General features: G+C 47.1%; 1 long non-coding RNA gene across 1 annotated transcript; it reads left to right on the forward strand.

The window, feature by feature from the left end:
• The first annotated feature begins 11,159 nt into the window (after positions 1-11,159).
• LOC139055121 (uncharacterized) lies at positions 11,160-12,044 on the forward strand. Its single transcript, XR_011511646.1, has 2 exons — positions 11,160-11,436; positions 11,956-12,044. It is a non-coding gene; the product is annotated as an uncharacterized lncRNA (long non-coding RNA).
• The last annotated feature ends 1,695 nt before the right edge of the window (positions 12,045-13,739 follow it).

A 13,739-nucleotide genomic window follows, 5' to 3' on the forward strand; every position in this document is an offset into this window, starting at 1 on the left:
AAAGCTCGTTACGGACACTTCCTGGCAGAGTTCTGACTGGTGTGGTAGAAGCTCTGGGGTGATTCTCCGCATGGCTGCCAATGGCTGTTTCTGAGCAGACGCTCTTTCGACGCTAGCTCCAAGGTCCCCTTCAGTTACGGCACTAGCATGTGGGCGATACTTTGGCAAAATGGCGGCGTACACGATTGTTTACGTTGTCATAGCAACAGAAACAGCAGGTGTGCGGCACCTCCTCACCCTAGCGCTTTTTCTTTTTCTTTGTTTCTATGGTGACGACCTGCTCCGCTCCCTCTCCAAGCTTCCCCATGTCCCGCGCGCCTTTACTTTTGATCTTTTTGCCTGTCCTACGCGCGTACTTTTTCTTATGGTGCGCGTGCGCTACCCCAGGCATTGTTTGTGAACTGGCACGTGGTGCGCCGTGGGTTCTTTATGCGTTAGCAAGCGCGCAGTCTTGTCCATACTTTGAGTATGCCAGCATATGCCAGAACATATATAAATTCCACTTCCAACACAACAATTCTTTGGCCTCGTTGTATTAACTTCCGTTTCCGAAAACAAATATTTTCGCATAACTTGGTATGATACTCGCTCAGAAAACGTACATGTTATGGATTTTTCACCTTTGTTTATGATTACTAAACACAAAAGTTCAGACAGTAAAATAACAATGTGTATATATATATACATATATATTCATATATATATACATATATATATATATATATCAAGAAAACGCGAAGGCCGTTTCATGTATACACATATAAATGGTTTTCATGTAATGCTCTAAAGACCGAAGTGTAGAAGAGCTTCTGATATTCTCACTGAGATATTGCACAAAACTGGATGGCGTGTATGGCATAGTCATGACAACTAAAGGAAGGGAAAATGCACTGGTAATGGCAAAAACAATGACACGCCAAATGCGTAAAAAATTGAATAAAATGCTGATTGTTTGATTGACAGCCATACCAAAAAAAAAACAAGAGCTTAGTTATAAACCTGCAGAAAAATATATGAAATGCGTGACATTTTCATTATTACTGAACAACATCAAAAAGACATGGCAGAACAAAAAATAACATTGTACTAAAAACTGAAATACACATTATCTCATTATTTTGCACTTGGCCACAACTTGAGTAACGGTGGCAAAGGGGCACAGAAGGTAGTCAGCTTTTGCACCAGCACATAGAAAACATTCGCAGAAAGGCCTATTCCTCAATCAAAGACCAGGTAAAATAAGCCACCAATACGACTTTTCTTTAATCCAGAATGCAATGCTTAGCACTAAAATTACGTCACTTAAGGCACTAAGTCGTACCTAATGGGCACTCCTTTGTGTAATAAGCACGAACTGCAAAAAATCTGCATTTAAGACAATTGCAATGCTCATGCTTTCCAGAAGAAAAAAAAAGCATATCGTGCCTACACATGAAGGTTGTTCGCACGGTTTTCCCGTCGGCGCTTACTGAGATAATTAATACACAAACACGAACAGTAATTTTTCAGCTGTTAGCACGATTGTAGAACGTGGCACACAGAAAAAGCACTGAGGCCGGAATGGAAAGCTGGGCGAGTTACTGAAGTTGCAGAATGAGACTTGGCACAGAAAAACACAAGTCATACACCAACTGACACGAGAAGGAACATCTACATGTTAGCTTTCTCTACCGGTAAGAGTCAAGTGTAGTACAATCAAGGCGCAACGACGTCCGGACACTCATGGAGCACACACATAGGGCCGTGTTCATGTACAGGGTCGTCCACTCTTAGGGTGAACACGGCTCACCGTGGCCGCGTGTAGCCGCGTGCTCCGCGGGGCGCCAGTGCGTCCGGCGCGGCGGCGCATCGAAGCGAAGCGGCGCAGGCGCACAGGGACCTCGGGGAGGCGCTTCGCATCGTCTGCTACAGCGCTGGAGCGCGCCGCTCTGGCTTTGGTGCAAGTACAGTACGGTCCACTGTTAAAGGAAACCTCGCGCAGCGTGGCCGCCGCGCTCCGCGAAGCGCCCCTTTTGAGAAGCGGCGAGAATCGGCGACACCAGGCGCATGCGCAGTAACCGCGGAAAGTGGAGCCAGCTCTGCGTCGTCTGCTACGGCGCTCTTCTGGCACTTGGCTTGCTCAGGCAGAAACTCTGGAACGTGACTGGAGAACTAAACATAAAAACCAGATTTTTCTCGCAGCTACATAATGGGCTGGCGTTTCTGCAATATATTTGTTTAATTTGCGATTCTTGTGAGCCACTTTTTCCGCGATGCAATAGTTCTGCAGGAGAGACATCTCTAGTTCTCGTCCACTCTCTGTTCTGAACCCACGCAAGCCACATCCTCTGGCTGCGGCGGGGCTATTACTGCATTTGATCTGTCGTCCAACATCAACGGCCGACATGGTTACGGTATTCATACTCCAGAACGACAAACGGTGCAGCTGCAGGTGACGAGACAGGTTGATGACGCAGAAATACACGAAAACCTTGGTAATCTGGCCACCGTTTATTCGGATAATTCCGACTGCCTTCGAGGTCCTGCCAAACGCCTATGGAAGTCTACGGCATCGAAAACTCGTTTATTCGGACGCGCCGCGGCTGGATTCTCTTTATTAGACGGACTCCCTATGTGGTACGGGCCGAGGTATTAACCTGGTGGGCTCAAATATTCGTTCTCTGCCCTGAACTGCATGATGCATCGTTTCCTGCGTCCCTATCACTTTGCGTGGTTGCAGGTTTGTTGGAAAATTTTCAGACCACCGTTGATAGGCCGAGAAAGAATTCTTCCGCACAATTTCGGTTTCGGAGCATCGCTGGCATGCAGCACGCGGCGGCGGCGACTACCGCCCGCGCATATCAGACACCAAGCGAAGCGTGTAACTGCAAGCCGTTTAGAACAATTATTGCCTGGTCACTGATCCTTCTTCATCAAGTTTTTCGAAGGCGTCTTTTCCCTTCACAGCCAATGCGCGCTTCCCTTCCTTCGGTCAGCGCGCATTTCAGTTCCGACGAGTCGAAACTCCAGGCTTTCTACGTGCTCTTTGCCGTTTGAGCGGTAAAGCTGCCTCCAGTGCGAAACCACTTGCAAAAAAGCTCCTGCTGGAGCACCTACCATATACTGAAAGTAGCTGCAGAAACCTTTACCACGATGGATCAGTTCTGCTTCCAGCACTGTGGATAGTGTGCACAAATTGAAGAATTCGAAGAAATTGAGAGAAACTGTCATTGTCGCGCAGTTTTTGTCCTCAGAGGAAATGGCCATTGCGCAGTTTTTCACGAAATAAATTTATCTTTCACGCGAACAGTTTTCGGCAATTTTTCGGAACCTTTGGATAATCCTACATTCGGATAATTTGGACGTTTTTTCCCACTCCCTTACATTTTGAAATAACGAGATTTTAGTTTAATCACTACTGAGTGCAAGAAATATTTTTCTATTTTTCCGCCTTAAACAGGGGTAGTAATTTCGAAAACGAGACCTTAAACAGGGGTAGTAATTTCGAAAACGAGAGGCCTTCGAAAGTGAAGTGCGTGTATCGAGAATATGGCAATGCGTTTTGAGTATAACACTACTTCGCAAATCGTGGTTGTGAGAGACTTTCCTCTAATTTATTCACAACAAATAAGGCGACTTAACGAGCTCTTCATCCACTTCGTAGCGTGTAACGTCGCCTTCAGATTCGATGACTGCGCTCATACGTGCGGGCAATGATCAGTACAACGCCTCGGTTAATGTTGTGTCTCGCTTCAGCCGCTCCCATTCGGACTCCACTGCAGTCCACAATGCGTCTGCAGACAGTCCGTGTAGACGATGGCGTGCCAGAGCAACCTTCATCATCCCCCAAATGTTTTCAATCACATTAAGGTCGGGTGACTGAGGTGACCAGGGGAGGACAGCCACGCCGTGTTGCTGTAGTAGCGCTTCCACTTTCTTGGCAGTATGCACAGGCGAGCGGTCATGCTGAAACACGTAGTCTTCGTCGGGAAACGGGCCACGTGCGAGGTAGGGCAAAGCTACGTCTTTCAAAATGTCGCAGTACTTCTCAGCCCTGAATTTTCCTCGAATCCGTACGAGGGGGCCGAGGCCTTCCTTCGTAACAACGCCCCACACGCTAACGACGGTCCGGCAACTGGCCGCAACTCTTTGCACGAACCGGGGTCGGAACCTCGAAAAGAAAAAAAAATTCGTTGTCAACATTGCTCTGATAGATGCTGCGCAAAAAAATTGCACGTTGGCCTTGGCGCTGAGGCGGGGGGAAGCCTTCTCTTTTGCACAATAAAAGTTTTTTCGCTCACTTATTTCAGTTTAGGCTTTCGTACCAAGAAGGGGTTGGTCGTGCCCATTACGCAGATCCCTTACTATGCGTAGTAAAACTAAGTTATGACGGTTAAAATTTTGTTCACGCTCTTTATATGCGAGAGAGAACATGTCATCATATCAGGCAGTGGTCTTGTCCGCAAACACACCAAACCTAGTTTTTCTAGCAATAGAAAAGGAATTCCAAGTAAAAAAAACAAAGAAAAGATATTTGGCAAATGGCACAAAATGAGACAGATTCTTCACGAAGTCCATTAGAGTTGGAAAACTCACCGGGTGTTTGTGGGTCGCCAAACACGAGCCTTTTGGTCCCATTTGGTTGTGAAACTGCACTCATCTGTAAAAACAACTTTTTTCCAATCGTGAGCAGTCCAGGACTCGTGCTGTTGGGCAAACGCCAAGCGCTTCGTTTTGTTGCACACACGCAGCAATGGTTTTTGAACTGCACATCTGCTTCTCAGGCCTGCGTCACGAAGGCGCCGCTTGATCGTTGTTTTGTAAGCGTGAAGACCAACCGCTTTTTGTATTTCTTGGACGGATGAACGTGGATTCGCGGCTGCGACAGCGACGATATGAAGGTCTTCTTCGTGACTTGTTGCTCGAGACCGCGGCTTGCGAGGTGCATCCTTGATTCGGTTTTCCTTCTTATAAGCTTGAATGATCCGCTTCACAGTTTTGAGTGGCCTTTGTGACAACTGTGAAATCACACGTTGCGAGTATCCTCGCAGGCATAGCCGCACGATATTCCATCTCTCGCTCTCTGGTGCTCTAGCCATCTAGAACTGACTGCTGCCAGAGAACTGAAGCCGTTGGGAACCCAACAGCGTCTTATCACCGCCGCCCGCTCCCTGGGAAACACGAAATGCCGCATCACCCCTTTTGCTACCAGGCTACTTTCGAAATCAACGGCTTTCTGGTTATCTCCAGCTCAGTTTGTATGTTCTGCCTTTATTTTAGCCTTTGACGCGAAAGTAGTTCGAAGAACGGCATCCTTGGCGTCTGGCGGCGGGGCTGCGCCGCGCTGTTGCACACCACACCCGGCCGGCTGCTCCTTCCACGCTTAATGCCCGTGTGCCTTGTGCCGCCGATCGTGGACTCAGACCTTGCATTACGAGCCATTCCCAATTTCGAAAATTTGTGCTACTTAGATTTAGGTGCACGTTAAAGAACCCCAGGTGGTCAAAATTTCCGGAGTCCCCCACTACGGCGTGCCTCATAATCAGAAAGTGGTTTTGGCACGTAAAACCCCATATATTATTATTATTAAAATTTGTGCAACCATTGCTAACAGCAGAATGAACCGGAAACATTTGTTGCATCAAATTTGGGTAAATCTGCATCATTAACCTGTCTCGTTGACTACAGCTGCACCGTTTGTCCTTCTGGAGTATGAATACCGCAACCATGTTAGCCATTAATGTTGGGCGACGCACCAAATGCACTAATAGTCAAGCCGCAGCTAGAGGAGGTGGTTTGCGTGGGTTCAGAACAGAAAGCGGACGAGCACTAGAGATGTTTCTCCTTCAGCACTATTGCATCGCGTAAAAAGTGCCCCACTAGAATAGGAAATTAAAAAATATATTGCAGAAACGCACGCCCATTATGTAGCTGCGAGGAAAATCAGGTTTTTATGTTTAGTTCTCCCGTCACGTTCCAGAGTTTCTGCCTCAGCAAGCCAAGCGCCAGAAGAGCGCCGTAGCAGACGACGCGGGGCTGGCTCCACCTTCCGCGGTTAGTGCGCATGCGCCTAGTGTCGCCGATTCTCGCCGCTTCTCAACGCAGGCGATCGAGGTGGCTTCGTGGGGAAGCGCGCCTCACTCACTGGCGCATTTTCCGGCTGGTTTTCTCTACAGCTTGCGAACAGCCTGCTTAGGCAATGTGCATGAACAGAAACGAGCTTCTCACCACATAAATCACTTAGCGTTTTTTTATAAGTGATGAGGGTAAAATAGCCATTTCTCGCGCTCGTTATTAGGCTGGGGCAAGTTTATTTTACTCTCACAGCACTTGGTGCAGTGCATACCGAGAAACCTATTAGGCGCGCTCTTCTTCGTTGGAGTCATCACGTGATGAGCCTAGCGCGCCGTGATGCGCATGTCTTGATCCTACAACGAATTTGCTTAATTGACTTAAGAAAACGACCGAAACCCGCAATAAATTTCACAGAAAGTTAGAGAGCGATTGTTCAATCATGCATCATCATGTCTGACATCGATTTTACTATTAAGGAGGGAAATAGTATTACTTCGACAGCAACTATAAGGAGTGACATCCGCTGCTTCGCGATTCTCTTATTGACGCTTTAATGTCGCTGGTAGGGGCGCGTGGAGCGCTTTAAGCGATGTAGGAAAGTGCTCTCCCCGGCACAGCAACTGATTTGGCGGCAATTTTACTCCCCCTTTTCATCTTTCTACATCCTATATAAAAATTCATTTTTGTTGCCACAGTTTGGATAAAATCACCGAAGCGGTGCCGGTTCTTTGACGGCTACCTGACGCGAGAAGTCGCATTCTCATTTACAGGAATCGTCGGTCAGTTATTTGATTCCATTGATTAGGTGGAGTAAAACATGTGGCGCCGACGTTTTTTGATTGTTTCTTTTTTTTCTCTTTGGAGTCAATGCTTGGAGTCAACGCAGGCCGCATGCGAATGCTGTTTTGCTGCATGCGAATGCTGTCCGTTTTGAATACATAATTGCAGTGGAAAATTTATAATCTACATGTCTGTTTTCTAGCTTAGTTTACGTCTTGCCGGGTAATGAAGTCGTTATTCGCTTCTATTTCATTTCAGTACTTCCTTGGAATAGGCCATATGCATATTCTAACTAGCATATAATAATTTGTTAATTGTGCGGTATACGTCCCGAAACGGCACATGGCCCCTGCGGTACGCCATAGAGGTGGGTACCGGATAAATTTTGAGAGTAGGAGGAATTGATTTCTTTATTTAGTACGTGGGTGGGTGGGTGGGGGCTAGGCTGATTGGGTAAAACCCAAATATGAATACGGCGCAGGATCGATTGCCGCGGACAAGCGATGCTGTTGCCGTCGTGGGGAAGTCGCCGGCCCGTGTGTGTGGACGAACGCGGCAACGATAATTAAACCAGAAGGCATGAGGCCGGCCCAGTGTCGTCTGCCGACAGCATGCCGGTGGTCCGCAAACGGGCTGGCCATTTGCAAAAGCCAAGCCCGGCCCCAGCGAGATTGCTGTGGTGGGGCCAGTCTAATTTTTAACTGATCAAGGGCGTTTTAATTGTCGGTATGCACTACACCAAGTGGTGGGACAGTAAAATAAAATTGCCCCAGCCTAATAACGAGCGCGAGAAATAACAATTTTACCCTCATCACTTATAAAAAAACGCTAAGTGATTTATGTGGTGAGAAGCTCGTTTCTGTTCATGCACATTGCCTAAGCAGGCTGTTCGCAAGCTGTAGAGAAAACCAGCGGGAAAATGCGCCAGTGAGTGAGGCGCGCTTCCCCACGAAGCCACCTCGATCGCCTGCGTTTGGTGACATGTACTTGCACCAACATAACATAATTCGCTAACATAATCCTAATCCATAAGAAAGGGGACGCCAAAGACTTGAAAAATTATAGACCGATCAGCTTACTTTCAGTTGCCTACAAACAATTTACTAAGATAATCGCAAATAGAATCAGGAACACATTAAACTTCTGTCAAGCAAAGGAACAGGCCGGATTCCGTAAAGGCTACTCAACAATAGACCGTATTCACACTATCAATCAGGTGATAGAGAAATGTGCGGAATACAACAAACCCTTATATATAGCTTTCATTGATTACGAGAAAGCGTTTGATTCTGTCGAAATCTCAGCAGTCATGGAGGCATTGCAGAATCAGAGTGTAGACGAGCCGTATGTAAAAATACTGAAATATATATATAGCGGCTCCACAGCCACCGTAGTCCTCCATAAAGAAAGCAACAAAATCCCAATAAAGAAAGGCGTCAGGCAGGGAGATACGATCTCTCCAATGCTATTCACAGCGTGTTTACAGGAGGTATTCAGAGACCTGGATTGGGAAGAATTGGGGATAAAATAAATGGAGAATACCTTAAACGAGAAGAAAGGGGGTTAACCGAGGGGCCCGATTTTTATTAGTCATATCATAAGAAGCCAACAAACACTGACACCAAGGACAACATAGGGGAAATTACTTGTGCTTACTAAATGAAATAAAGAAACGATAAAGTAATGGAAATTAAAGTGGATGAAAAAACAACTTTCCGCAGGTGGGAACCGAACCCACAACCTTCGCATTTCGCGTGCGATGCTCTACCAATTGAGCTACCGCGGCGTCGTTTTCCCGTCCACTTTTCTTGGGTTTTTATGTGTCCTAGTAGAACCCTGGGAGTGTTAGCCAGCGCCACCACTCACAGACCTTGGCGGCGGACGTGAAACGTCTTTTTTGCCGCAGGCGTCACGCGAACGTGATCTTTTATGGTGAAGGCAACTGGTCCATAAACCCACATATGCTACCTGAAGGCATCAATGTTGCCGGAGTCGAGGCCCTCGTTGTGTAATGAACGAGAAGAAAGGGGGTTAACCGAGGGGCCCGATTTTTATTAGTCATATCATAAGAAGCCAACAAACACTGACACCAAGGTCAGACGTTCGCGTGACGCCTGCGGCAAAAAAAAACGTTCCACGTCCGCCGCCAAGGTCTGTGAGCGGTGGCGCTGGCTAACACTCCCAGGGTTCTACTAGCACACATAAAAACCCAAGAAAAGTGGATGGGAAAACAACGCCGCGGTAGCTCAATTGGTAGAGCATCGCACGCGAAATGCGAAGGTTGTGGGTTCGGTTCCCACCTGCGGCAAGTTGTTTTTTCATCCACTTTAATTTTCATTACTTTATCGTTTCTTTATTTCATTTAATAAGCACAAGTAATTTCCCCTATGTTGTCCTTGGTGTCAGTGTTTGTTGGCTTCTTATGATATGGAGAATACCTTAGTAACTTTCGATTCGCTAACGATATTGCCTTGCTTAGTAACTCAGGGGACCGGGGACGCCGAGACGCGCTCGCCGAGTCAGCACGGATGCACATCTGCTCCTCGAAGTTTTCACCCTATCAACGGAACCTTCTTCGATAGGACTCCAAACTTGTGCTAGGAAGACGTCTCAAGGTACCCACCTTTCGGTGAGACGAACGTTTCAACCTTTCTCCGCAATTAATGGAAGAACTTGGCCGGCTTAGCCGGCCGCCGGCCACTAAGCCTAGTCCTTGGCTGGACGCCACCTCGTCACCACCGACGCCACGCGCGTTCGTGGGCTTCTGAAGCATGGAAATCGAGCAAGCAGCGGCGTCCGCTTCGACACTCGGCCACTGGCGCACCGTAGGGACAACGCCGCGTCAGCAACAAGCCACCACTGTGATTGTTAAATTCACAGCATGCCTGAACCTTGCTGCAATCGATGTCGGTACCCTCGGCAACGTCATCCGCTCGGCGGCAGGACTCAACACAGTGGAACGCAGCGACACGTACTTCAAAATCCGCACCACACAAAACCTGGTGGCCGTTGACACCTATCGTCGATCTGCTGCCGACAAGCTCGCGGAACTCAAGAGCATCACTATCAACGATGCAGCTTACGAGACAAACACCTACGTGGCCGCTGATCCTATGAACGCACGCGGCGTCATACACGGAATACCCACCTCGGTCTCCGACGGAGAGCTGCAGAGTATTGTGGAAGTGGAACAAGCGAAACTCCTGACAATCCGCCGAATAGGCACGTCCAACACAGTGATGGTGACGGTGGAAGGCCCACGTTTACCCAGATTTGCCCTTATTAATCGCGTTGTCCAGCGCCTCTACCCATTTCGACACAGAAGTTCGCTGTGCTCGCACTGCTTCACGCTCGGTCACGCCACCGACGTATGCCCAAATCGTTCGACGTATTGCATGTGCCATCAATGCAGTAGAACATTTCCCAGTGCGCAAAGCATACCTCCCCATGAGTGCTTCCCCTACTGCCATAATTGCGGCGGTGAACATTCGCCGACTTCGAAAGGCTGCCCAGCAAGAAAAGAAGCGGACCGCGCGGCGCGTTCGCGGGCATCCAAGCACCGTTACCGGCGGATACGCAACACGAAGCCCTTCCAGTACACATCAGATTTCCCTGCATTGCCACCGGGGACACACCGTCCCCGTCAACAGGACACAAGAGTCACTATAAGTGACAAGACCCAACCCAGTCGAAAAAAACAATTGAAACCATTTGGAAATATCAATTGGTCCAACTGGAAACGGCAATTTCCAATTGGACCAAGTGTTTTCTCCAACAGGACCATTTGGACCAGTTAGAACGGCCAATTGGTTCATATGGAAACCCTCCGTTCCAATTGGGCCAGATGGAGTCTCCAGCAGGACCATTTGGGTAAATCCGAATTGCCACATGGTCCAATTGGAGTTATCAAAACCATTTGGATAAAATTTAAGTGAGAAAATGTTAATGTCTCTTGTGTACAAAATTTGCATATTTCTCTTTTCCTTTTGAGATTTCTCTTTTGAGATTTGGACGTGAGATTCGAGATTGGATTCGTGAGATTGGAAGACACTATTTGGCATTTGGAGGGCAAGTAAATGGGGAACAACCGTAAAAAAAAAGTGGTCGCGATGTATTGGTCATGAATTAAACAGTAAAAAAAAAAAAACTTGCACTTTTTATGTGTTTCTTAAACACACGACTCAAACAACTTTTAGGCATAATGCAATTTGTAATTTAGTAATATTGTTTAAATTTTATATTTCACATCTATGAAATAATTCTTCCTTGGAATTAAATTTTGTCTCAGCGTCATTTTTCCTTGGCGACCGAACGGGACAGCATAATCGACATCAACATTAGCAACATGTGCTCGTGTGTGCAGCAATCATGGCAGCAACCGACAGTCGTGCATGCGTGCTGCACTGCATTCTGTGCTTTGTCCTGATCGCCTTGCGTGCTTCGTGCGGCACGAAATCGACAAACATTTGGCAATTGTGTCAGTGACAGACATGAAGAACTTCAAGCCTGACGACGACTTTTCGGCGGGTTTTTATATGGTGAAGTGGACAAACGCGGCCAGCACGTGTGCCCACTACCTTGCCAGAATTTTGCAGATCGGAGGTAAGTTTCCGCGTTTCCAAAGCTCTTGTAATTAATTTACATTACTGCACTACACGAGTGCACGGGTCACGCACACTCGTTTGAGTTAAATGATTGCACAGATATATGTATACGCTTTTGTGTAATGTAGCAAATATGCATGATGCACTGAACTAATTTCGACAAAAATGCTTCAAGTGTATTGCATGAGCGTTTCTTTAAAAGCAAGGTTTTCCCGAGAGCGTCGTGACAGCACTGGTGAAACGTATGAATCACTTACGTGGGGGAGAACATTGCTGACATTGACAGAACAGCGAAAAGGTATACTGATTAGAACAATTTTCCTGCATTTGCTGCTTGAACCTTAGCTACATAAACCGCAAATTGTGACTCTCTTCAACCTGGTTGGATTGCTGAATATTAAAATTGAGGTGCCTTTTTATCTAATATCAGCTTGCCTGTCGTGCCAGCTTTTGAGGGCAACAGGTTTTTCAGGATTCCGTACACAATGCTGTCTTTCTTTTTTATCGATTTCTGCAGGTTGTGGCGCGACTAGACCGGAAAAGGACCATGAACAGTATCCCGCATTGCATTTTTCTTAGTAATAAAGCTTTAAATCCTACTTTTCACTTGTTGCCTCATTGTCACATGTAGTTATCATCTTAAGGAGGTAGTGGCTGCTTGTGCGATATGATGTGAAGCAAGAAAAGCATGGGGAAGAGTATTAATGAAGAGATTCTCTTTCTGTGCTGTTCGTATTGTATTGCATCATATTAGATCGCAATATATATGAACCAACTAGCCGAGCAACACGTAATAATGTGGTTCCTTATTGCTGTGCTAGTTTGCCAGATTCACACAGCGCAGGCAGGCGGTGCACAGTCGAAACCATTTGACCCGTCGAGCGGCTCCATTTGCACCATTTGGTTCCATGCCAATTGGCCCAATTGGTTCTATGCCAACTGCACCATGTGACCCAATTGGCAACAACCAATTGGTTTTATGCCAACTGCACCATTTGAGCCAAATGGTATACAACCAATTGGTTTTATGCCAACTGCACCATTTGAGCCAGATGGTATACAACCAATTGGCCCAATTGTTCCAAGTGGCCCAATTGGGTACTAATACACAAATGGGACCAATTGGAAACAAGTGGAAATTTTCCAATTGGGTCCAATTGTTTTTTTTCAACTGGGAAGACACCCCCATCGCTACTTCCAACCGGTTTTCCGTGCTTGGCCAGACGAGTCGCAGCCGGAGTCGCAGTCGCAGCCGCAGCCGCAACCGCAGCCGAAGTCGCAGTGCCAACCAAACCATCACAAAAAAATCTCCAAATGGAAGCCCGCCGTCTAAGGCCGCCAAGCGATCTACCACTCCGGAGCCGAAACGTCCCAGAAATGACAAGAGCCAGCCAGCCTCTGATAACGGTGAGCCAGTCCGTCCAAACCTACCTACTAATTCCTCACAATCCTCACCTAACACTTCACAGTCAACCCGTTCTATTTTACGGACTCCAGTCCTTCATTACTCGTACTCTCAAGCTCTTAAGCGCCCTATGACACCATCTACAACACCATCGCACATGCCGGACCAAACAAGCATGCAGCGCCTTGAACGAGCGGTCCAGGTTTTAACGACTAAACTAGACAGCCTCGCGAATGAAGTTGCAGTGATTCGCACAGTACAGGCTGAAATGCAATATCTAAAACAAGAAATTGCACGCACTGATGTCGTCGTTCAACAGCTAGTAGCCAACGCGCAAATATTCGCGCGTGCACAGACATCCACGCAGTCCAACGTCGATGAGCCCTCCGGCTCGGCAAATCTGTAATATGGCAGGCCCTAATCGACCTTTAGTATTATGGCAATGGAATTGCAGGAGCCTTGGAAGGAAGAAGGCTCTCTTACAACAATTCATCTGCCGAGAAGCGCAGAAACCAGATATCATTTTAATTCAAGAAGCTTGCGGACTTATATCATTACCGGGATATGAACACTTTACCCAAGGAAGTATTACTAAACGAGACAAAAGAGCTCCACAGGGTGTGACCGTTCCCATTACCACTGTAACATACGTGGCCAAACATATTCCAGCTATACAAATCGATACTGATTCCATAAACAATTCGACTCAGGAGCACGTTACTGTCCAATGCCGCTTCGGCAGCCGTGACGTTCTAATTATCAATGCATACTGGGTCCCAAGGCTCGACTGTCCTTCTCTGAAATGGTTGGACACGTACACAAAGCTACATAAGGACAAAGACATCATTATAGCTGGGGATTTCAATACACATAACATATCATGGGGCTACCAGCGC

Source organism: Dermacentor albipictus, chromosome 1 (genome assembly GCF_038994185.2).
Source record: "Dermacentor albipictus isolate Rhodes 1998 colony chromosome 1, USDA_Dalb.pri_finalv2, whole genome shotgun sequence".
Lineage (NCBI taxonomy): Eukaryota > Metazoa > Arthropoda > Arachnida > Ixodida > Ixodidae > Dermacentor > Dermacentor albipictus.